The following is a 23818-nucleotide window of genomic DNA, read 5'->3' as shown; positions in this document are numbered from 1 at the left end:
ACACCTTACAATTGAAAACTTATCTCAGAACAACTATGACTGCTGATACACTGACTTTCTAACTTAGCCATTATCCATGTGCATAGGGATATTAAAATAAATGCAGAGGATGTGATTGATAAGTTTCAGAGGGCAAACATAGACTGGAATTTGTTCTTTAACTTTACTGTTACTATGCAAATGCCTAGTATGTTAGCATGAGAAATGCTTTACTCAGTTTAACGTTTGTGAAACATGTAAATTAACTAGGTAAACCACTTACCTGTGCCAAATATGTATTTTTCTTTTTGCTTTTGCTGGTAAATTATGTACATTGCTTTATTTGCTTAACTACTAGTATGCAATTAATGCAAGTATAGCAGATAATTTAACACTTGTGGTAAAGAATAGCATGAATGATCTATATTTCAGTTTTGATCAACAGGTATTCTCTAACTATTGAAAATAGAATATATTATATATCCCAATTTCAACCAATCAGTAGAGATCTGTAACTGATTTCCATCTAACAAGAATTATACAGGGTTTTCATATTAACCACCATAAAAATACCAAAACTTGCCCCAAAATTCTTTTGAAATGTTATAAACATTTGCTCCCATGGCTCCACCGCGGATCCCGCTAGGAGCTACCGCTCACCCCAGACCCCTTAGCGTATTGCCTCGCACCTTCGGCACTCGCTGCCCCTTACTTTAACAAACAGCTCAACCCCCTTTCCTAGATCCTGAATCTGCCACTGCCTCTGAGATACTGACCAAACCCCAATTTTGCTTAATTTTTCTGGTATATATGTATGTATGTATGCATGTATTTATGTATGTATGTATGGATGGATGGATGTATGAATATACTAAAATACTAATTTGTTTAATTTATTTTTATTAATAATTCACTCATTCCTTACTGAGATTTATATTTTTTTTAAAAACTGAACGTTTATGTTTTCCCTGTACAATAATTCGTCTGCTTTCTTAGTGTTGCCAAAACTGGTAGTGCATAGAGCCTAAAAGATTATTTATTTTACAATAAGATACAATATTATTGGCAACATTTCTATTTAGAATAGTAATATATTGATCATTTGTCATTAAAATATGACATATAAATTTTTTTCATTCTTATTGAATAATATATACAATAGTCCATTATAGATAATGACCAGCTGATTAAAGTAAGGAGACGAATTTTTTGAAGGGGAACAGGCCTAAAGTAAGGATACGACAATAATATGAAATTGTTAAAGATACATACAAAAATATAAATATTCATTGAAACATGGCTATTTTTTTGCATTATAGTTTTAATCTTGCGTATACTAATAACTTTAGCAGTAAACTGTCTCATATCAAGAGCATTCAAGTTACTGAACTTATTTAAGTTTCCAGTCATTATTTTACATATATATATTAATTATTTATATTTTCGTAACTTCCGCTGATTAACCTTAGTAGCTAATTAGTCTTTATTTATTTAACAGTTAATGCTATATATTGAACGGAGAAATTTTTCTCAAAAAACTTATAGAGTATTAGGTTGTATTTTTTTTTTTTTTTTTGCATTTGCAAGATACTGCTAATTACTGTGTTTTGAATTTTTTCATATAAGTTTTCTTGTTCTGACTCATTTGCGTGCCTATGGATATAATTTAAGAACCATTTATTATTATCAATTTATAATCGATCATCTTCTATGTGGCGCTTCAGTTTTGTTGCATTTACTATTTAGTTCAGTTTCCCACAAACAATGTTATCTGCAGAATAATTTACAAGACAACCCAACAAAAGCTCCAAATATGCAATTTTTCCAATACTATCTAGCTATTCAATCCTTTTTATTTATGAACAATTAATTTTATTTACTTTTGCTCTTGTAAATCATATGTTTAACTATTCTGAATGTTACGTCGTGTTTTAATTATAGCACTGTGTCAACTTTTCAAAATCATCTGTCAGCTTCTTTTACCAAATATTAGTAGCGCAATAACTTTAAGGTGCCTCTTTCTTAATTAAAATACACCATTAGTAGTTGATTATCATTACTATATAATATTATATGTTGTTTTCTTGTAAATATTTATTAATTTTTCTTTAGAAATACTTTTTTCTGCGAAAATCTAAAAGCTATACAATAGTTATATATTGCATAACACGTAAAAATCCTGTAGTTGTTAATGTAATGTTTTTAATATTATTTATCTTTTTAAAATATCAAATAAAAAGTATTGATCTTTAGAACCACGGAAAATAATTATTTATTCTTAATCTATAGCCTACATTATTTAGAGAAAATATCTTATATCTTGCATAAAATCGAATAAAATGTTCGGTGTAAACAAATAAAGTTGCCATTTACTATTTATTTCCTTTTTACATAGTTACTTTAATTGTCGTTAGATGTCAGTAGTGGTGCGTTTCAGAGAGTTGTTAAACGAAAAGTATATTCAAAATTAAGTATCTAGTATACCCAAAATTAAGTATTTACAATTTTATTAAACTAGTATATATAAAAGTTAGGTTGGAAGAACGGAGCTACTACTTAGTTCTACTTATGGTAATTCTAAGCCGGCTGTCCGCGGTGAGCTAGACTGTGGCAATTGGCGTTTTTCTGTTATTTTACTTGCTTTACAAGAATTTAAAGTAATGTTTTGTCGCCCGGTTGTAACTAAACTGTGATTGACCTTTGAAGACTACGCGACTTGAATTACCTAATGCAGGGTAGGTCTATTATTATTATTAAAATAGTTTAACCAGACCACTGAGCTGACCATCAGCTCTCATAGGGCTGGCCCGAAGGATTAGGATGGAATGACAAGTCTAGGCTAGAAGCCTAGCACTGGGACCTAATAGGTCACTTGTCAATGATGATGAATGAAAATGAAATTAAAATCTGTAAACAGGCATACGCTTTCATACTGGAACACACACACACAATAAATACATTTAAACTCATGCTTCCATACATACTCACTAAAAAGGTATACCAAAACTCAAAATAAATTAGGTAAAATCACAAAATTTACTTGTTTTAAAATTCATTATACTGTTTGATTGTTTTTTTATATATATTTTTCCAATTAATTTGCAGCTTCTCATAAACATTAAAATGGGTGCTACTGTGAATGTTGAAGATTCTGACAAAATTTCTTCTATCGGCCTATTTCCAAAATTTGATAATCGCTGCAGGGTATATTTTGGACATTCACACAGTATATGCTTAACTGTTATCAGCACATTGCAATCTGGGCATTTGGGAAGAGGGCCACATGGACTGTTCATTAAGTGACCATGTGTCAAACGAGTATGGCCTATTCGAAGACGTGTCAGAATTACTTGTGCTTGTCTCTCTCACTGATATGACGAAGTCCATTTTCCAACACTGGATTTTATCTGTTTTAATTTATTATTTTCAGGTTCTTCGTTCCATATATTTTGCCATTTTTTTACAATGACTGTTTTTATATATTTTGTATAGTCACTGATAGGGATGTCTACATTTGTTCTTGTCATGTGGACCGCTTCTTTAGCTGCTTTATCAGCCTCTTCATTTCCCTTAATCCCTACATGGGCAGGGATCCAACATATTTCACGGCAAGCCCGCCCCCCCACCTCCATAGCTAATACGGCAAAATTGTAACCAGTAAACACCTCTAGGGTACGTTATGTTGGTATTTTTAGGGGTGTTTACTGGTTACAATTTTGCCGTATTAGCTATGGAGGGGTGGGGGCTTGCCATGAATGCTGGGTTAGACCTACCCTCGTTAGGCAATTCAAGTCGCGTAGTCTTCAAAGGTCAATGACAGCTTAGTTACAGCCGGCCGACAAAATATTACTTTAAATTCTTGTAAAGCAAGTAAAATAACATAGAAAAATGTCAATTGCCATAGTCTAGCTCACCGCAGACAGCCGGCTTAGAATTACCCTGGAGTTTCCTTCGCTGGGAGTCCCCCCCCTCTGCTAAGTAACATACCCTACTAGGTTGGGTTAGGGTACATTAGGTTAATATAGTTCCGTAACCTATCCTTTCTTGAACATATGTTACCCTGTGTAGCCTACTAGGTTGGGTTAGGGTACATTAGGTTAGTATAGTTCCGTAACCTATCCTTTCTTGAATATATGTTACCCTGTATGGAACCATAGTTGTATTAACAATACATACAAGCTTAGTATGAAATTAGAGTGCTTCTTTTACCATAGGTGTAACTTATCAAGTGGGTTTTTTTAAGCATGCTATGCCATTATTATTCTTGTGTAGCAAGAAAGTATTGCAAGGAAAATACCAATAGGTAGGGGTATGTCACTGTTGGTGACATGGTAAATTTTTACTCTAAACATAATTGCATTCTGCAGTTGAAAATATGGTTTTCCTGTGTTTTAATGTGTGCTTTGAATGTTTTTGAGGTTTGCTTCATTACTAAATGAATATCTTACAAATCAGGATATCGCAGTGGGAGAGTGTGGTTTTTGCGTTGGGAAAAACACAATATAATTGAAATACAAGGATGGATTTAACTTACCTAGGGGACTGGGTCTTTACCTGTCTGTAAGTGATGTCTAGGTTTTCAATAAGTTTTCCTTAGTATCCAATCTCAGCCTTAATTGGCCAGGGAAGGAAATGTGCAATGAAATGTCAGTGGTTGGTTGATTGAATGTTGCCTATAGATTTCTGTTATAATGATAGACTGAATGAATGTTTGATCATTAATATATGTACTTTCTGTAATTTGATACAGTAAACCCCCCATATTTGTGTTCTCATGATTCGCGGACTCACGCATTCACGGGTTTCTCTGTGGAACATATCTAGCCATTATTCGCGGGAAATTCACCCATTCACGGTATTTTTCACTGAGAAATATTCACTAATTACTGTATTTTCGTATAATTTTCATGAGTAAATGCACTTTTTGTGATAAAACTATTAAAATACTCAGGTATATGCTTTTTAACAGGGTTTTTCTGTGTTTAAACTATCAAAATGGGCAGTTCTAAGTGTTTTTAGAGGGGTTTTAAGTATTCGCGGATTTTGGCTATTTGCGGGGAGGGGGGGTGTGGGACGCATCCCCCGCGAATACGGGGGGGGTTCACTGTATTAGATTAGCAAGTTTCATGGTATATCATTAATATCAAAGCAATACATGATTTCAGTTTTTAAAAACAAACTTATTTCAATATTGAGAAAATGTTCATATTATTATAAAAACTGAGCACAGTCATGGACACTAAACAATCCACCTTTTAATTTCCAATAACCATAAGAAAATTATGTGGGAATATGTGCCCTTTTAATGTGTGGTAAAATATTGATAAAAATTACTGTAAGTGTATCTTGTTAAGGCCTTGTGGTTTCCTCAATTTTGATATCTGTTTGACCTCTAAAGGGCAAAATAATAATGCAGAAATACCCACCGTGCAGTCGATGTAGCTTGGCATATAAGTGATGTCAGACTCTCATAGACATGAAAAACTCTGCATATTTTCAAAATGGAAAGTGTTCCCAATAAAATGTTCTGAATTTTGAGAAAATTGTAGGATTTACAGAAGCTCAGTTGACTTTGTATAGTTAAAACTATGGGGTGGCCTATGTAAAAACCACATTTACTTGGTGAAAATCCATATCTAAAGTACAGTAAATGTTTGGATATACAAGTTCAAAGTTTCAGGTCAGGGTCTTATGAAAGAATAAATTTTGCAAATACTAGTAAATGGTAACTATATTCTGGGGTGATAGTTTGTATGCGTTGGAAGGATTTGTATGCGTTGGAAGGTTTACATCCACAGAATATGGGAAACAAAATCTTTGACTGTATTAACTATAACTTTTCTTCTCCATAAAAATGAAAAGTGGGTCTTATCCTGTCTGTATTGTGTTTTTGTTACAGTCTTTTTGTATAACTTGTTAAAGATAGTATCCAAAGGTTTGTTGGTTCTACCCATATTCCTGAACCTTTGCCTTTCTGCATTACAGAGTGGGGCAGTAGGAGAAGCTTCGTTTTCAAGACTGTAGTTTTTTTTAATTATTTATCAGTACTAGTTTTGCACTTTAGCTCTGTTAAGATCTTACCTCCTATTTTACTGTATTTTTTGCTGAAGTAAGTCAAGACTGCACATTTTTTTTAAATTTTTGATATTCAGGGAATTTTTACTGTATTGAAGTAAGTCAAGTTTACATAATTTCTGGAATGTTTGTAATGTCCAACGCATTTTTACTGAATTAAGAGTTGAGGTTATTATTACTGGACATCTTTATTTGTGTAAGGCACTTGTTCCAAAATAGTACTGACTACATTATTACTAGATCGCTTATGAGTACAGGTAATTTGCATCAAATTAAGAGATAGGCAGATGATATTATTGGTCTTCCTTTTGATGTGCATGGTATTTTTGCTGAATAGGGACTCTAGAGTAAATTACAGTACCATACAGCTGTACAAGTGGACATGTTTGTCAGAATGGGCAGATTGCAAGAAGACACAGCCAGATGTGAGAGTACAGTAAACCCCCTGTATTCGTGGGGATGTGTACCACATCCCCCGCGAATAGCTAAAACCCACGAATACTTACAACCCTTCTAAAAACACTTAGAACTGCCTATTTTGATAGTTCAAACACAAAAAAAATTAAAAATGCTTATACAGGTATTATCCTATTTACGATGGGGTTAGGTTCAAAAAAACTCATCGTTTGTTGGAAAAAACCCATCCTTTGTTGGAAAAAACGTATCCCAAATATAGCCTGGCCTACACTAGGGTATTTGGTACCTCGTATACATAAATGGTAGCCTACCCTACACCATAAAGTATACTCTATACATACAGAGTGTAGTAATTATTAATATCAGCTCATTCTGTAGGTGCATGCAGACTGACTTATGATAATTCAATACAAGGAGAAATTGAATAACAAACAAGAATTATATAAACATCAACATAATGAATATGATAATTCAATACAAGGAGAAATTGAATAACAAACAAGAATTATACAAACATCAACATAATGAATATGCATCTTTTCCATGGATCTTTTAAAATGTTATGCCTTGATTCACTGCAGCCAATAATATTGTATATATTCTTATATTGCTTTTGTATTATAAATTGTGATCATAGCGATCAATGTTTTGGTTTGGAAATCGATTACATGGTAAGTTTATTTCGCTTTATTTAACTAAGTTCAGAGCACTTTTCTTGCTTCTAGTTAATGTAAATGAATCTCTAGATACTTTATTTATATGGGGCAAGGTTATTTTTTGTTATACAAAGTGTTTTTAAGTTGAAATATAACTTAAATACGTCTCGTTTTGAAATTAACTTAGCTATTTTTTCGTTAATAGAGGACATTGGCCATTTGGAGCCATTTGTTTTGTGTAAAAAAAATCAAGATTCTGTTTGCTATTTTCACTTGATTTCATCCTAATACGAGCTTTACGTATTTATCGTTTATTGGCATAAAAATAGCAGTAATGTGTTCTTTCATGCCCAGTAGCTCTGATTAAAATACTTTCTCTCCAATTTTAATTACAGTTGAGTTTCATCCACGTTGCCAGTGCTTGATAATTATAGTCATTAGCAGCTTGAACATTGTTTTCTCAGCGTCAGCTACAACTTGCAGCTTAAATATAGCAGTGTATTTCCTTGCCGATCTTTTATCCATACTGAATAAGGGTATAATGTAAAAATATATTAGTCCTATTCCACTTAACTTCATTTGTAATATAACTGCGGTAATTGTGTATTACCGTACGATGCTTGAAATACAAGCAAAACGGCTGTTGTTATCCGATTTGGTGAAAAGCAAAACAACAGTTTCTCGGTCGGTTGTTTATGGCTGTATGTACTTACGCTAGCGTACAACGTTATTAACAAACGGATGTTGACAAAGGAAAATCTATTTCTGGGAGGGCCTGTGTCAGCCCGTGAAATAATCCATTCAGCAATTTATTTCTGTAATTCCGTTGTTGATACCGAGAAAAGCTAAATGTAAAGCTGGGGTTACTGCTAATTTCAGAGCCAGCTCCAAGAAATGGAGTCGTGATATGGTAAAGGTGAGATTGTCGATGCAATCATGGACCCTGCCCTATAAAGATTCCCAATGTCAAAAGTCCCAACGAGGTGCCGATACAAGCCCATGCACTACCATCGACTGTACACAAGGCAATACTAGTCACATTCCATGTTAGCCCTCGCCCCACTAGAATGATGTTTACCATGGGAGGGAGAGAATGAAAACAGGTGGTCATGACATCGGCCCCTCCCCAGAAATAGATTTTCTGTCAAAACTTTTCTGGATCGGGGTCCCGTGTCAGCCGGTGAAATAATAACAGAGAAATAAATATTATTCTTATGCTATTAAAGATTTTAAATAGAGACGTTGAAAACTAGGGGAGAATTCCACCCTGAACATTAGTAAGGTCCCCGAAATTCATGTAATGAAAATAATGTAAGTGGCCACTGCTCTAAGATCATGAGCTTTGAATTGAACCTGAATAGGCTTGTATTAAGAAAATACTTGCCGCCTGATAGCAGACCCAATGACAGTACCCTCCTTTTCAAATAAAGAGAGGACTCAAGACAAAATTATGAGGTCCTGTCTAAATAAGCCTGTAAGGAAAAAATCAAGACAGAGACAGACCTGTGAAAGGGGAGCACTTTCCAAGGTGACCAATCGGAAATGAGGACCTTCAACTGTAGATAGAAAGTTAGGTGAGGAATTCGCAACACTACTCTCGAAGTGGGGAAACTAAAATGGTTGGTTCTGCTAGACAGGGCAGATAGTACAGAATACTAGCATAGAAGCTGCTTGATTAAAAATTAGGTCTTCCTCAACAAGGAAAGGTAAGAACAAGATGATTGTTGGTTACCGAAGCTAACTCTGATACATTACTCAAAGACCAGGAAACCGAATGTGGACGGAGTACTGGTCTCAGACGAACACAGACCTTAGGGTTGAAAGTTAAGGGCCTGTGAGTCTGGTTTCCAACAAAACACTTTCCTCGGGACCACTGCGGCTGCATCATTACCAGCTTCAAAAACCTGCGTGAAGAGTGCTAGTTACTTAACTGCAGAACCATACTGCAGTAGAGAGGGATCCTTGACTGATTTAGAAACAGTAATAACAGGACCAATATCAGCCTCCTAAACTGCAAATTCACAAAGACCACAAAGCCAGGGCACCAGAACTTTTAGTGAGGCTGACGTGAGCTGAGTTTATACTCAGTCGGGCAGTTTGATAGTTTGTGGTTGAATTAAGCCAAACAGACCTACTGCTAGGTCCGGGAAAAGATCACAAGACTACCTGAATGACGCTCCGTCTAAGGACTACTCCGACACCAGGGGGGAGGCCCCGGATAGGGAAAATGTAGTGACCTTTGGACCCCTACGAGAGGGTGGCAGACAGAAGCCACTTGTGTCTGTTGGCTATGGAGAAGAATGAACCATAACCTGAATGATTCAATTCGACTTCGAACCCACTTGTTTACGCAGCGCACTATTGCTGCGTTGTTCAGAACCAGCCTAAAATGAATCCTCCTGGGAGGAAGAAGTTTCCCAAGGGCAGGAAGACTGCCACAGCCCCCCAAAGCGTTGATATGGAACTGCCGGAACGTGACCGACTAAGTTCCATGTACTTCATGGAGCCAAAAATATCCACCCCACCCGCCCAGAGAGGTGACGGAATACTGAGGCCGGAGGGGGAAGCTGGAGAGGAACTGACCTGATAAGCTCTTGACAGTTGTTCAGCGCCGGAGCCCCTTATTCAAATAGGAGGAATCAGGGAGACACGTCCTGACTCCACCATACCTCGGATATAAACTCCAGCTTTGATCGAAGGAGAACCGTCACTGAAGCAAACTGAAGAGAGCCCAAGACCTTTTCTTGGGCACGGCGAGAGGTATGCTTGTGTTGATGAAATGCTTGGTTGCCCTTGCTATCTCTTTCCGCTTCCACTGGATTCACAACCACTGAAGGCTACCCTCCGGAATCAGGTGGGATTCCTTCCTGTGTACTTAGAAGCCCAGAGACTCTAGAAAGCCGATTATAATGACCGGCACCCTCAGGCAATTCCTGACGCTGGGTGCCCAAATGAGCCAGGCAACTAGATATGCGGCTAGCATAACCTCTAATACCGGAGCTGTTGAACTACGGTATTGTTCAAACTGGCGAAGATTCTGGGGGCTGCATTGAGGAGGGCATGAACCTGAAGGGGTACGCCTGCTCCCCGAGTCTGAATCCCAAGAAGGGATAGAACCTTCCTGCAACCAAGATGTGAAAGGAAGCGTCGGAAAGGTCTATAGAGGTGGTTACGGCTCCACGGAGCAGTAGGATCCGAACCCACAAGACTGTAAGCAACCGAGACTTGCCACATTGAATGAGGAAAATAAACGGGACACGCCCGGAAAAATTTTCCAGTGGAAGGAACTTTTTGGCAGACTGAAAAAGCTTGACAGGCCATTCACAAAGTCCTCCAGATCTCTGGCCGTAATCGATCAACCTGGATTGGGGAGGGGACAAACAGTCCAGCTCCACCCTCGGCCTTGGATTCATACCTGGGCCCAGGGACTGAAGTTCCAGTGGCCCCGAAAATGGTACAGTCTCCCACCCATGTGAGAAATACGACTGGGAGGAGGCTTGCTTGCCTCCCCTGGAGCCTTTGCCTTCCCAATTTCTTGGAGAGGAGCAGGATGCTTCCCTGCTCCTATGATAACCTTCGGAGGTTCAGTACCTCTGGTAGAATGTCTAGTGAAAATTCTTTCCTTGGGTTTTCTTATGAAGCAAAGAAAAATCCGGCGGAGGCATATGAGGGAGGCAGAGACATACGGGGGAGACACTAGGGGCTGATGTGTTGGCTGAACCTGCACACATCGAGGTGGAGGCTGGGAGTGAGAGGCTGACGGCTGTCCAGGGGCAGGAACCTGAAGAGCCTGCACCATTGCCTGAGCAGGGGAAGTGCCAGCGAACTACATGAACTTTTGCCGGACTTGGGAAAGGGCCCGCAAGTTCAGATTGCTTCCCACTGCATAAGGTAGACACCTACGAGAACGAGGCTCAGACACACGAGTAGCCCCGATGACCGTATCAACGCCTCACCTGGGGAAAAGATTAATTCTATGTGAAACTGTTCATAAGTCTTTTCGGCTCAAGGCGGAACGTGGCTGCCGAAAAATGTGTCTTCAGCTGTCCATCCGGACTGATGAAATAAAGCAGGACCTGCAGAAAACCTGACAAGAGGGATTTTATCAGGACCCGAAACAACGAACCGCCATTATATGCCACAGACATTGTTTCTGTTAAAGTCAAAGAGTTCCAGGACCTGGCAAGCCTGTCCTTACACCTTGTTTCAGCTTCCGGGAATCAACTCCGGAAGCTTAGGGAGCTGTACGCTGAATAAATTAGAAGTGTAGTCCGGGGTTAGAAGATTCACTGTGAACGTATCTGTGATATCTGTCTCCCGGAGATGCGTCAGTGGTTTATTTCCGAAACAAGCCTGTTGATAAGAGGGGCTACATTCGGAGCACAAGGGGTAGGAAGCAGGTCTCTCAAAGAGAACACGGTAAAGACCCCATAGCTGGCGTGAACTTGGAATTCTCCGCTGGCCACTCCGTTAGAAATCTCAACGGAGACGATGTGCCCAGTCCCTAGGAAAGATGAGGGTTTCCTTAGGGATCTTGTCAGATAGATACCATGCCTTCTGCCAGTCTGGCAAACCCGGATAAGGGATACTCAGGCCGAAGGGAAGAAATGCAATTCGCCAACCATCATGGTGCCCACACACCGATAGAGGTGCCTTCATGCTGGGAAGCATAAAGGTTAGGCGCCTAAAGGTTCCCCAGACCGTAAGGGGAAAAGAGGTGGAGGTGTCCGAACGGAGCAGGATTTACAGGTGATCCGTTGATAATGAGTCCTGAGATTAATCTCTTGGGATTTAAGCTCCTGAAAGGGAAGGCACGACCCATGAGGTAGATATAGATATTAGATAGTTTGATATTTTGTCACGACCTCATATCGAGCTCCCCAAGGAGACCGTAAAGAGTCTGCAACAAAGAAAGGAGGGGGTAACTGCCTTACTTTGCTTCTTGGGCCGTAACCTTCCAGAAGACGAAGCCTAACTCAGATGGCACTGGACTAGAGATCCGAGACGTCCTCGAGGGGCCCCAGAGCTGGTCGCCTGGGTTTTAAAGCGGTCTTTCTTGACTGATCTTCACCTTAGGGACGGCAGTATCAGAACCGCCGAAAATGGATGAGGATCTAACGAATCCCCTAAAGGAAAAAGTTTGTCCCCACTTATTCCCTGCAGCTAAGCGAAAAGGCTTGCCTCTACTCATTCCCGCACTCATTCATCGCCTCCGACGCATAGTTCACACAGGCCCGAGAACGACCGAAGGCCGCAACGCCTTCAGTAAACCCTCCGGTGAAACAGCTAATTTATTTTAAGAGGACCGGTCATCTCTGGACTCCTCGTAAACAAAGGCAGCAACTTTTCCAGCAACTGACATTGAGAACTGGCGCCAGGAAAGGAACATTACAAATGTCCAATCGAAGTGACATAGGAATCTCCCGACTTAATGCTTTCGCCCGAAGCTGCGACCCCAGACTAGAGGTGTGGTTTAAGATGCGAGACTTCGCGGCCGGCCTCCAGGTGGAGGGGAAATTTAGGACCCTAACAATCGAGGAGCAACTATTAAATAAGTCATATGAGACGGAGCGTTTATGAGGAAACCGATAGGTGTATATGAAAACCACCGATTCATGGAGAATTTCGCCCGGAGAGAGCCCAAACGCTGAAAGAGCGACTATTAATAAGCCATATGAGGCAGAGTTTGGCGGAGGTAAAACCGACAGGTGTATATGAAACCTACGGATTCATCAGGTAGCCTGCTCGGAGAGAGCATATGCATAACACAACCTTCCGGGTGCCAAACGACTAGTAATAAGCCACATGAGGCGGAGTTTGGCGGAGATAAACCGACAGGTGTATATAAACTCATGGATTCATCATAGCCTGCTCGAGAGAGTATAGCTGCATTTCACAACCTTCCGAGCCAAGAATAAATTCTCCAACACAGACTGCGCACCGCATATGAGGCGGAGTTTGGCGGAGGTAAAACCGACAGGTGTATATGAAACCTACGGATTCATCAGGTAGCCTGCTCGGAGAGAGCATAGCGTACAACACAACCTTCCGGGTGCCAAACGACTAATCATAAGCGATATGAGGCGGAGATAAAACCGACAGGTGTATATAAAACCTACGGATTCATCAAGTAGCCTGCTCGGAGAGAGCATAGCGTACTTCACAACCTTCCGTGCCAAACTATAAATTCCCCAACACAGACTGCGCACCGGAATGGGAACTATAGACTCCGTGACCGCTGGCTTGTTGCAGGGTAGCGGAGCATTCCTGCACTGACAAACCAGCTGGAAAGCGATGCGAGAAATGAGCATGCTGGAACGATGCCGAGCAGAGTACCGTGAGCAGCGATTTAGCCTAGTCAGACCAGGAAAACCCAGAGCAAACCCTGAGAGGAAAAAAAAAAAAAAAAAAAACCGGGCTAACAGGACAACACCATAGACACAAAAACAGAGTCAACGGAACATTCGAGCTTACTCATGTTTTTAAATAATATGTGACGGATACAAACATAGTGGGAAGGTTATGAACTGTTCGGAAGTGGGCACACTAGAGCCAAGAGAGAGGAAAACCCCAGAGAGGATATCCCAACGGCGATAGCGTGGGGAATAAACACCACCGCTAAACACTCATAACCGCTGGAGCAGTAAGGAGAGCGCCCAACAAGATAATGAAACACCGGACAGGTAGTTAGCAAATGGAGGGGGAACGTAAATAAAGTAAATAAAACAGAAGACAATTAGGTGGAAAACGCTAACTGGCCTCGTATGAGATCCCAACAGTGAGGTGCGAACTGGTAGGAAGCACCACGAAGGGAAACAGTCGACGTAAGAGGAAGGGGAGGGAAGGATAGGCCAGGAGGTTGGTAACCCAAAGTAGCGACCAGGGGTGGGGCAGCACTCCCCGGGCGCCCAGAGATCCTCATACGTTTCCTCGCTATGTGAGCTGTGTTGCACGACAAGAGCGAGAGAAAAGGAGAGGAAGGGCAAAAACCCCACGGCCAGGAGCAAAGAAAGGGGTGTGTGCTGGGAGTGTGAACAGGGGAGTGGGGGAGCACTCCCGGTCACCTCTAGGTCCAGGTGGGGTGCCAACCGATAAGGTCAGACACACAACACCGAGGGACAAACCAATCAAGGCAGAGGGAGGGGATGTAGGCTACAGCACAAAAAGGATAAATTGCTCTCAAGCCTTGGTAAGTTAACAAACCCTGAAAACGAACCAAGGGGAGAGAGAGCAAAGGGAATGGGTAAAAGGGGAAGAAGGGGATTCTCGATACAACAAAATAAAATATAGTTGGTAAAAGGAGTGTGAACAGGAGTGGGGAGAGCACTCCCGGTCACCTTTGGTAAGCAACCCAAAGAAGGATTGAACTAGGATAGGCTACGCAGGTAAACCCTCGCTATTCCAGCTTAACCTATTAGGAACATTAGCCTAAGTGAAAAGTTGAAACAGGGAGAGGGTGGACGCAGGCACACCTGCCAAAACTAAACAAAGGGGAAGACCAGACATAAAACACATATGTACAGATCGAGATCACAGACATGAAACTCATACGAGACAGATCGAGATCGCCCCTTTAACGTTTTTCCCGTAAGGGAAAAGTGCTACAGCCAACCTCAATTACTTTTATCATTCTCTTTACTTTGTAACTAGAAGATGGGATAAAGAGATGGAAGAAAATAGTTGGTCTATTGTAATTTGGTCTCTCTTGCTGCCTGATTGTGCTCTGCTGCCTACGCCCGCGCAGAATTTAAAAATATTTTCTAAATACTGTCATATCGGTATTAATTGCTTACCCATCGCAAAATCGAATTATCGTAAGGTGAATTATCGTATCTTGAGCACTACCTGGGTATTTTAGTAATTTTATCACAAAGTGCATTTGGTCAAGAAAATGAGATGAAAATACAGTAATTAGTGAAAAATACCATGAATGGGGGAATTTTCAGCGAATAATGTGTATGTATGTTCCATAGAGAAATCCGCAAATAGGTGAGTCTGCAAATCGTGAGACTTCGAATACGGGGAGTTAACTGTGCTCCAGTTTTACCTGAAGGCCAGCTGGAACAAGAAGACACAGCCAGGTTTTTCCGATCACCTCGGAGATACAATCTGACCTGCAGCGGTGGCTATCAGAAGCAAGGCTTTCGAAAGGGAAGCAGACAGGTTGAAGAGCCCCGCTAAACAATTAAGAGGTCTCGGGGACATGGACTCCAGAACAACACGACTTGCATATCACTGTAAGAGAACTGAAGGCAGTCTGCTTGGCCTTCAGAATTTTACACACCTAGTCTGCAACAAGACGGTCATGGTGCAAGCAGACAATACCACTGCCTTAGCTTACGTCCACAAGAAGTCATTACCCATTTCCTTCCCTCTGTCAAGCTGGGTAAGAGAATTACTGCTATGAGCAGACCTCAAAACAAGCATTTATCATCGCTTTATCCAACAAAGTTGGAATGTGGTGGCAGGATGAGCTGAGCCATCAAAGCAGGTCCTTCCTACCAAGTGGACCCTGGATCCCCTGGTATGTCTAGATCTGTGGAAGTTGCAGGGCAAGCCAGTGATAGACCTGTTTGCCACCTCCAGAAGCCATCGTCTTCCTCTGTTTTGCTCGCCAGCCCCAGATCTACTTACATGGGCCACAAACGCCATGTTACAAGATTGGTCGAATCTGGACCGTTGTGCCTTCCCACCCTTCAGCATGACCACAGAAGTATTGAACAAGTTTGAGATGCACCACAATGCGACATTGACCATCACAGCCCCGTTTTGGCCCAAGGGAGTGGTTCCCAGGCTTCCTACATCTGTTGGTGGACTACCCACAAAGTATCGCTACTCAGACAACCACCAGGGGTTGCCCACTCTCTCTCTGACAGGCTCCAGTCTGTCGGTAAGCTTGTCAGAGTGAAGGGTTTTCTCAAGGGAAGCTTTAGAGGCTATTGCAAAGTGCAGAAAGAAGTCTTCTAGCCTCATCTATCATGCCAAGTGGTCAGTCCTCTGACAATGGTGCCATAACCACAATGTCTCATCTGCTGAGACCAATTTGACACAAATTGCAGATTTTCTCCTTTTTCTGAGGAACACCAAGAACTTGTCCTCCTCTAGCATTAAAGGCTATGGGGCAGTGCTTGGCTCCGTTTTCAAGCACAGAGACCTGGATCTCTCATTGATCTCTGACATTAAAGACCTGGTAAAGTTGTTTGATACGATTGAACACGAAAGAGACAACACTTTGGTCTCGTTGGATCTGGATGTGGTCCTGAAATGGCTGACAGGCACATGTGAGCCCCTTCGCTCAGCTTCTCTTAAGAGTCTGATACATAAAACTCTCCTTCTTTGCCTTACCTACAGCTAAGCGCATCAGCGAAATGCAAACTATTGACAAAATAGTGGAGTTTTCTTAAGGGGATGCTGTTTGCTCCTTCCCCTTAGGCTTTCTGGCCAAGAACGAGGATCCGTCCAAGCCCTGGCCTTGCTCATTCGCTGTGAAAAACTTAATGGAGCTTCTTAGTCAAGGGGGAAGAAGAGAGAGCACTGGGTCCAGTCAGAGCATTAAGATACTACCTGAATAGGACAGAGAGCATCAGGGGCTCATCTAGTAATCTTTGGTGTTCTTTAAAGAACCCATCTCGTCCTCTTTCAAAGAACACCTTGTCATTCTTCCTAAGAGATTTAATTAAGGAAGCACATTTCCAGATACATGGGGACATTTTACCAAACTTTAAAGTGAGAGCGCATGATACCAGAGCGCTGTCTACTTCCTTGGTTTTTAGACATCGCGTGTCCTTGAACTCCATTATCCAGTCTACCTACTGGAGGTGCAAGTCCATTTTTGCTTCTCACTACTTATAGGAAGTAGAAACTGTTCAATGATTACAGTACAGTACCTTGGTCTGTTCTAGGTGGCTGGCATGGCATTAGGTGAAAAATCATAGGAAGCACTCTTTTTCGAGTTTTGGGGAGCCTGAGGGTACAAGGTACCCGGAGTATCCACCAGTCTTAGTGGATAGGATGTGGTTCTATCAAGTGTTTTCAGGGTAGGTGACAGCATTGTCTGGTTTTTAATCTTGGTACTGCGCCTAGGGCAAGGGCACCTTATTATATGCTTTGCTAGCTATCAAGCATATCCTCCACTACAAAGCTCCCGCATAAGTAGAGGCACCCCACAGCTCAACAGCCACGCCACTACAGGTTAAGGTGAGCACCAACCAGGGGCAGTATTCACCTGCAGTAGCTCTCTTACCAGGTAAGGAAACAACAAGCATTGCATACCATGCTGGCTGATTTTTCAGTTTCAAATTCATTATCATTCTTTAATAATTTAATGTCCTTGTATCCCACCTCCATTCAATGTGGGATTCAGCTATGTAATTACTTGGTAAGTTACTTATATGAAAATGACATTTTTATAATAAAATTTAGTTTCATATATACTTACCAAATAATTACAGAATCAGAGCCCTGCCTTCCTCCCCTCTTATGGACATAAGAGCACAAACAAATTGTGGGTACTGGCCAGGTTGTTTCCCATGTTCCCCAAATAGCGGGCTAGGCCTGTCACCTACACACAAACAGAAGAAGCGCTACCGCGAATTTTTTAAAAAGTTGCCACGTGAGTTAGAAACATTAGCTATGTAATTACTTTTTAAGTATACAATATATGAAACTTAATTTTAGTATGAAAATGTCATGTCTGTACTGATTTAAGAGACAGGACTACATTGTTATTGGACTACCTTCAATGTTTAGATGATTTTTGGTGATGTAAGAAACAAACTATATCATTGCTGACCTACTTTTGATGTGCAGGGCATTTTCACTAACTAATGACAGTTCTACACTATTACTGGAATACTTTTGATGTTCAGGCCATTTTCAGTGAATTAAGAGACAGGCTTGCATTAATACTGATCTTTGTTTGATGTACTCTGAAGTTTTAATGAATTTGAGCCAGAACTACTTTATATCTGCACCACCATTGATGCACTGAATACTTTTACTGAATAAAGAGAAAGGCCTTTAATAATATTGGTCTACCTTTGATGTGTAGAGCATTTGTAGTGAATTAAGAAGCAGGCCTACATTTCTGTACTTCTGGAGTATTTTTGATATGGTTGGAATTTGTATGGAATGAAGAGACAGGTCTGCCTTATTACTGGAATACCATTGATTGTCAGGGTAATTTTGTTTCATCAGGGAAATATGAGAGAAGCTAGAAGGCTGGGAAAATATTATAAATAATTGTATGCTTTTGAAATAAGGAAAATTTATTTAAATGTTACATTTCACAAAGGTTAGTGTAAAGTGTTGTCTTCATAGGTATCTTAGCTTCAAATAATGGATTAACTATGGTATTATTAATGATGAACATTTCTGTCTTTCAGTGTTGATATTGCTGGATGAGAAATTTTATTAGCCAAAGGTGCCTGGTTGGGTTATACAAACACTTCTCACTTAAAATCATACCTGTTTAACGACCACTTGGACTTACGACTAGCCCTCCTACTGGTTGGTATTGTACTCGGTGAGAGAATCGTACATGTAAGCAATTGTATGGATATCTGTCCATCTGCTATACCTCTTCTTTTTCTCTTGAATTATATAGGGTTTTGTATCTCTTAAGAAAATGTGATTAATATAACTGGTTTATCAGTAAACACATTGCATTACTTTTTACCAAAAATTACAGTCTTTGTTATACATTGCCTAAGCACATGAAAATGGTGTTTGGACTGTGTAAGGTTTTCCTAAATTTTCACATGCCTTACGGTCAGCTTTTTATTTCTTGTTCCTTTTCAGGCAGACAAACAGAAAAACTGTAGGCTCTAATTGCCAGTCAGCCAGATTTTATGCCATTTCCACTTGTGTATGTGTATGTAGATTAAGCTGAATTTATATCACAGGTTCATGATGATAGCGTCATTTCAGCAACTGAAATTTTTTTACCTTCCACTTCTGCTACAGTACTTGTAAGTCCCCCCAAACTCCCCTCAAAATAATCTTCCTCCAGTGGATAACTCAGATGGCAGCAGTGAATTTAAGCTTGTTTGAATTTGCAAAGAAAAACAAAGGTATAGCTTTATTATAAGAAATGTTTTAAAAGTTTGTGTATCAGGATAAGATTTTCAGTAATTTTTATGAAATAAAATAAGTGATTTGTATTTTTGTTATGTAAAGTTGATGTCTAAGCCTAGCCTATTGGCTACATTATTTGTATGCATGCATATACACTTGTACATGAGTGCATCATCCACTCTCTCTCCCTGGTACAGTATTTTCATTGACATTGAATGCAAAGCAGTATTGTGCTTAATATAGCAATGTTTTAATGTTACGTAAATATCTTTTTGGTCTGTGTGGGCATGTGCATGTGTACATTTGCATTGCATTAAGGAAAATTTGCAATTAATGTGTGTTTGTACTGCTTTAAATGAATGTCAGTAAATTGTTATTGACATTTATTTGTCAATAAATTTGTACTGACTGTACCAGAGAAAGAGAGGGATAAGTGTGTAGAGCACATGTGTACATATGCATACTCAGGCTAGCCAATAGGCTAGTTTACACATTGACTTTACAAAAACTCAATCATTTACATAATTTGATTAAATAAAACTCACCAAAATCTCATTCTGATACACAGACTTTGAAATAATTTCTTATATTTAACCTATTGTCATTGTCTAGTTGTCCATCACAGGAGATGGAGGGTAGGAGGGAGGGTAGATTCTTATCAACAATTAAGCTTACTGATCAAGTCATAGGAATGGAATTCAGTCATTAAGTGAGGGGTGTCTGTATTACCCCCATAATCAAATGTTTAAGATCTGGTTTTTAATTCTGTTGGTGAAAAACATTATTAATGTACCTGTATTATGTTAGATGAAATGAAAAGGGTATGACTAAAGTTACATCCAGTCATAACAGTACTCAAGAAATATTTTGCAAATTACATTTGATCTTTTGTAATCAACACTGAAAGACCACATTTTATTTCAGACTGAGAACTGAATTGCAAATGAAACATCTTCAAAGGAATTTTTCTTGTCAAGATTGCTGGACTGAAATTTAAGATAAGTCTGCTTTGAAATTATAAGCTTAACTGTGTTGAATAAAAGTATTGGGTTTTTTAATAAAAATAATCTAATGGTAATAAATAAATAGGCATATGTGCAGTATTATTTATCAGTCTGTAAGCTTATAAGCTATTAAGTTGTTAAAATATTTTTGATAAATTTCTTTCTGAAGTTAATTACAAACTCATAATACTGTACTGTATCTTAGGTTTTGAAGGGCAAGGCTTAGAATTGGCAATGTTATGGTGTAACAAGACCGTTTATTTTAGGTGTTTCAATTTAAGAAAATTAATGTCATGGACTTTTATTAGATTATGGTTTGTGGCACAGTGGACTCCTAGGCCCTTGTTGCAAGTCATGCACATAAGAAAGGAACTAATTAAATCTAACTTACTTACTCAGATATACTGTAATAATTTTCTGTCTACAGTAGCCAGAGCTTTTTATTATACATTCTCAAACTCCCATTTTCCCTGTATTGCCTTGTCCTGGTGTTCTTGAGTTGGTGAATCTACTGTGGCATCGATTATAATTGTGATAATTCCAATATTGGAGAGTGAAATTGCATGACATGGCTCCTCACCCGTAGACTTTGATTAACTCCAAAGCTGTAGATCTTGATTTATTTCAGCAGCAGATTTGCCATCCACATTTTCAAAAAAGAATAAAGCTGTACAGATTTAATTATTTTTGTGTAGTATGCTATCAGAATTTTGAAATATTAATCTGTAACTTCAGTTTGTCTTCAATTACTTGTTGTAAAATAATGACGAAAATTAAATAGTCACGTTATTTCTTAAATCAGTGTGAAGTATCCCCCATGTTATGTATGCAAGTAAGTCTTTCCAGGGTGGGATAATTGATTTCAGTAACTCTGGTTAATTCATTCTTCAGACATTCATTAATTTTAGTAGCTATGAACTTAATGTACCCTGATTTAGGCTCTTGAACCTTGACCTTGTCTTTTTAAAGAACATTGTAGCATTTTTGTCCAAATTCAGGACCCATGACCAAAATGCATGTAGGAATACCCACTCACCCCAGTCTAGGTGGGTTAATAGTAAAGTGTCAGGTTTATGGAAAGATGAGGAATTTTTATAATATCAAATTTTGAACTCTCAGAGAAGTTAGATTTATAGCCAATAACATGATTATCACTCTTTACAAAGCGATGGTAAGTGGCAACTTGTGATGCCCTTTTTTTTCATTTTTGCATGGCTGGCTTTTTTAGGAATTGATCTTGAGGAGCAAGAATTATTCAGATATATGGTTTACAAAACTGTCTACTGAAAATTTGTTTGGGCAGCACAAGGTTTTTTAAGACATTGGAGGTCATCACATCTTTTGAGGATACTGTATTTCAGTTTGAGACTGATGAATTAAACTTGAAAATAGGAGTTTCTTTACACTGCTGAGGACGTTCAAGTTTGAAATACTTAGTTGCTCAGACTAAACATTTTGTACATTTTATTTAAAATTAGAAGTTTTCAAGCAATTGTGGAGTGTACAGGTACTGTATTAGGATTACCATATTAGATCCGTTAGGTACATTGGTAGCTTTTAAAATACTGTATTCTGAATTAGGTATTTTTGAAGTTAATATATCTTGATTTTGAAACTTGAATCTTGATCTGGACTTTTGAAAGAGTATTATAGTATTTTACTGTATTCCAAGTTTGTTATCCATGGTCAAAATAGATGAGACTGTATCACCCAAGAATTGAAAACTGTAGTGAGGCAGGTATTTTATGAAAAGGAAACTGAGTATGAATATGACTCGAGAATAATGTTACTTCAAGTGTATTTGTATTACTCTCTCTCTCTCTCTCTCAGGGAATTCATTACACTAGCTTAAATCAGTTTTAACATGAAAGAAATGCATGTTGGGAGAGAGAGAGAGAGGTACAGAGTTATAAAGTTCAGTTGGACTGGAGCCCAGAAACAATGCAATTTACAGTCTTAGACTGGGCTGGGGAATGAGTGACAGAAGGAAGGTGTTTGTAAGTATAGTTTGTGGGTTTAATATTACCTTTGCTCTCAGAATAGTCTTCATAGAATATCAGTCATTACATTCGGGAATAAATTTTACCAGATTTTGTGAGTGTTGAATTATATCCATGTCCAAGTAATCCTTTTAACCCTATTCCTTTTTATCTCAAGAAGAGGTTAGTTTTAAAAGTTGTTAATTTTAACCTTCCTGGTTCTCAGCAAGTCTTGATGGGTCGAGTTTCCTAGGCCCATGTTGTTTTTGCCTTGTTTATGATTAACCAGAGACTAATCACAAGGTACATAGGTTTAATTCACTGTGTAGGCCAAGAGGCACACTATGGATTTTTCATGAAGCAGCCACGTTTTTTTCCAATAGGATCAAATTCAGGTCACTTGCTGAGATAATAATAATAATACTTTTAGACCAGATTTTTATAATGACAGTTATTGACTGAAATTAAGTGGAATTTCAAAAAGAAATCTTTTTGTCATATCACCACCGACTGTGATACCAAAGACTCCATCTGCTCCCTCTTAGTAATAAACACTAACATATAAAAACTCCATCTGCTCTCTCTTAGTAAGTAACACGTGTATGGGATGCTTGAAGCTCGATTTTAGCAAATTGTCTTGGTTTTTATATGCTGTAGGAAAAAGACCTGTTTCCCATGATGTCATTAACTTGTTTCACATCCTTCCAGATGTTGTACATCCTGTAAGTTCCTGAGAAGTAATTGATGGATTTTGGAGAAAATAATTTGTAGAAGTTGTATAGAAATATAACAAAGGTAGGTGTTTAAGGAACATGAAACGAGGTGTCTAGGGAAATTTATTGTTTAGTTGGTATAGAAATAGTTGTTTAGATGGAGCCAAAACTACAGATCTAGAAGTTTTGATTACAAAAACTCAAAATAATGCAGTTTAATACCTCGACCTTTGGTCCAAGATGAAATGAAAGTAATAAAATTGAAGTTTGTAGACTGTCAGTGTGAAGAGCTCTTAGAATATTCCTAACAGGAAAATTGATTTGTTGAAGTAATGGCCCATACAATAAGAAAATGAGGAAGGGAATTAATATTCATAATTTTTATTTTGGGAAATCCTTGAGCTCTGTATGACTAGTTTTGATTTTGTCTGTGGTTTCCAAACAATTAGGGGTCAGTCTTAGTGTATTATATAAAATGCTATGATATTTGATGAGTACTGTGAGAAACTAAATTTGGAAGAGCAATAAATGGCTCTTTTTTCTGAAAATGTTTAGTGAATCAGGGGAGTACATAGAGGATTTAAGATAAATAACAGAGAAGTGAGAGAGTGTTAATGCTAATAAAGTTTTACCAAATTATTATGTGAAAATCATAAAATGGTCTTATTAATGTTATAGTCAGGCCTAAGTGTCAGTATTAATAACAATATCAGTATGTGATTAAGATATGAAAATATTCAGCATAATTATAAACTGATTAAGAAGCTTCTATTACTTTATTTTTTAGTGAGATTGCTTTGCATAGTTATTGTAGCAGTGACCAAATGAAGCTTTGTTGAAGAACCCTTGCTTAAAGACTAAAGACAATCAGCACTAGAGTAAGTGACCCTGTTCCATCTGTGACCTTGGTAAAAGGGTCT

At 38.9% G+C, this 23818-nt stretch overlaps 1 protein-coding gene and 1 long non-coding RNA gene across 7 annotated transcripts in view; one reads left to right on the top strand and one right to left on the bottom strand.

Annotated features, from left to right (window-relative positions):
* The window catches only part of LOC136845811 (ionotropic receptor 21a-like), a 132020-nt gene that overhangs the window by 35981 nt on the left and 72221 nt on the right, over positions 1 to 23818 (bottom strand). The gene's annotated exons all lie outside the window — the stretch shown is intronic.
* LOC136845812 (uncharacterized) overlaps positions 2578 to 23818 on the top strand; it is a 41453-nt gene continuing 20212 nt past the window's right edge. For 2 of the 5 annotated variants that reach the window (XR_010855261.1, XR_010855265.1), the window contains exons 1-3: positions 2578 to 2714; positions 18512 to 18635; positions 20127 to 22980. This is a non-coding gene — a long non-coding RNA (uncharacterized lncRNA). Of the gene's footprint in view, positions 2715 to 3880; positions 3995 to 18511; positions 18669 to 20126; positions 22981 to 23818 lie in introns of those variants that run through there. The other 3 variants (XR_010855262.1, XR_010855263.1, XR_010855264.1) reach the window with 3 other exon arrangements.

Source organism: Macrobrachium rosenbergii, chromosome 14 (genome assembly GCF_040412425.1).
Source record: "Macrobrachium rosenbergii isolate ZJJX-2024 chromosome 14, ASM4041242v1, whole genome shotgun sequence".
Taxonomy (NCBI): domain Eukaryota; kingdom Metazoa; phylum Arthropoda; class Malacostraca; order Decapoda; family Palaemonidae; genus Macrobrachium; species Macrobrachium rosenbergii.
Note: the sequence above shows the minus strand (reverse complement) of the source record. Positions and strands in the feature narration are given on the sequence as shown.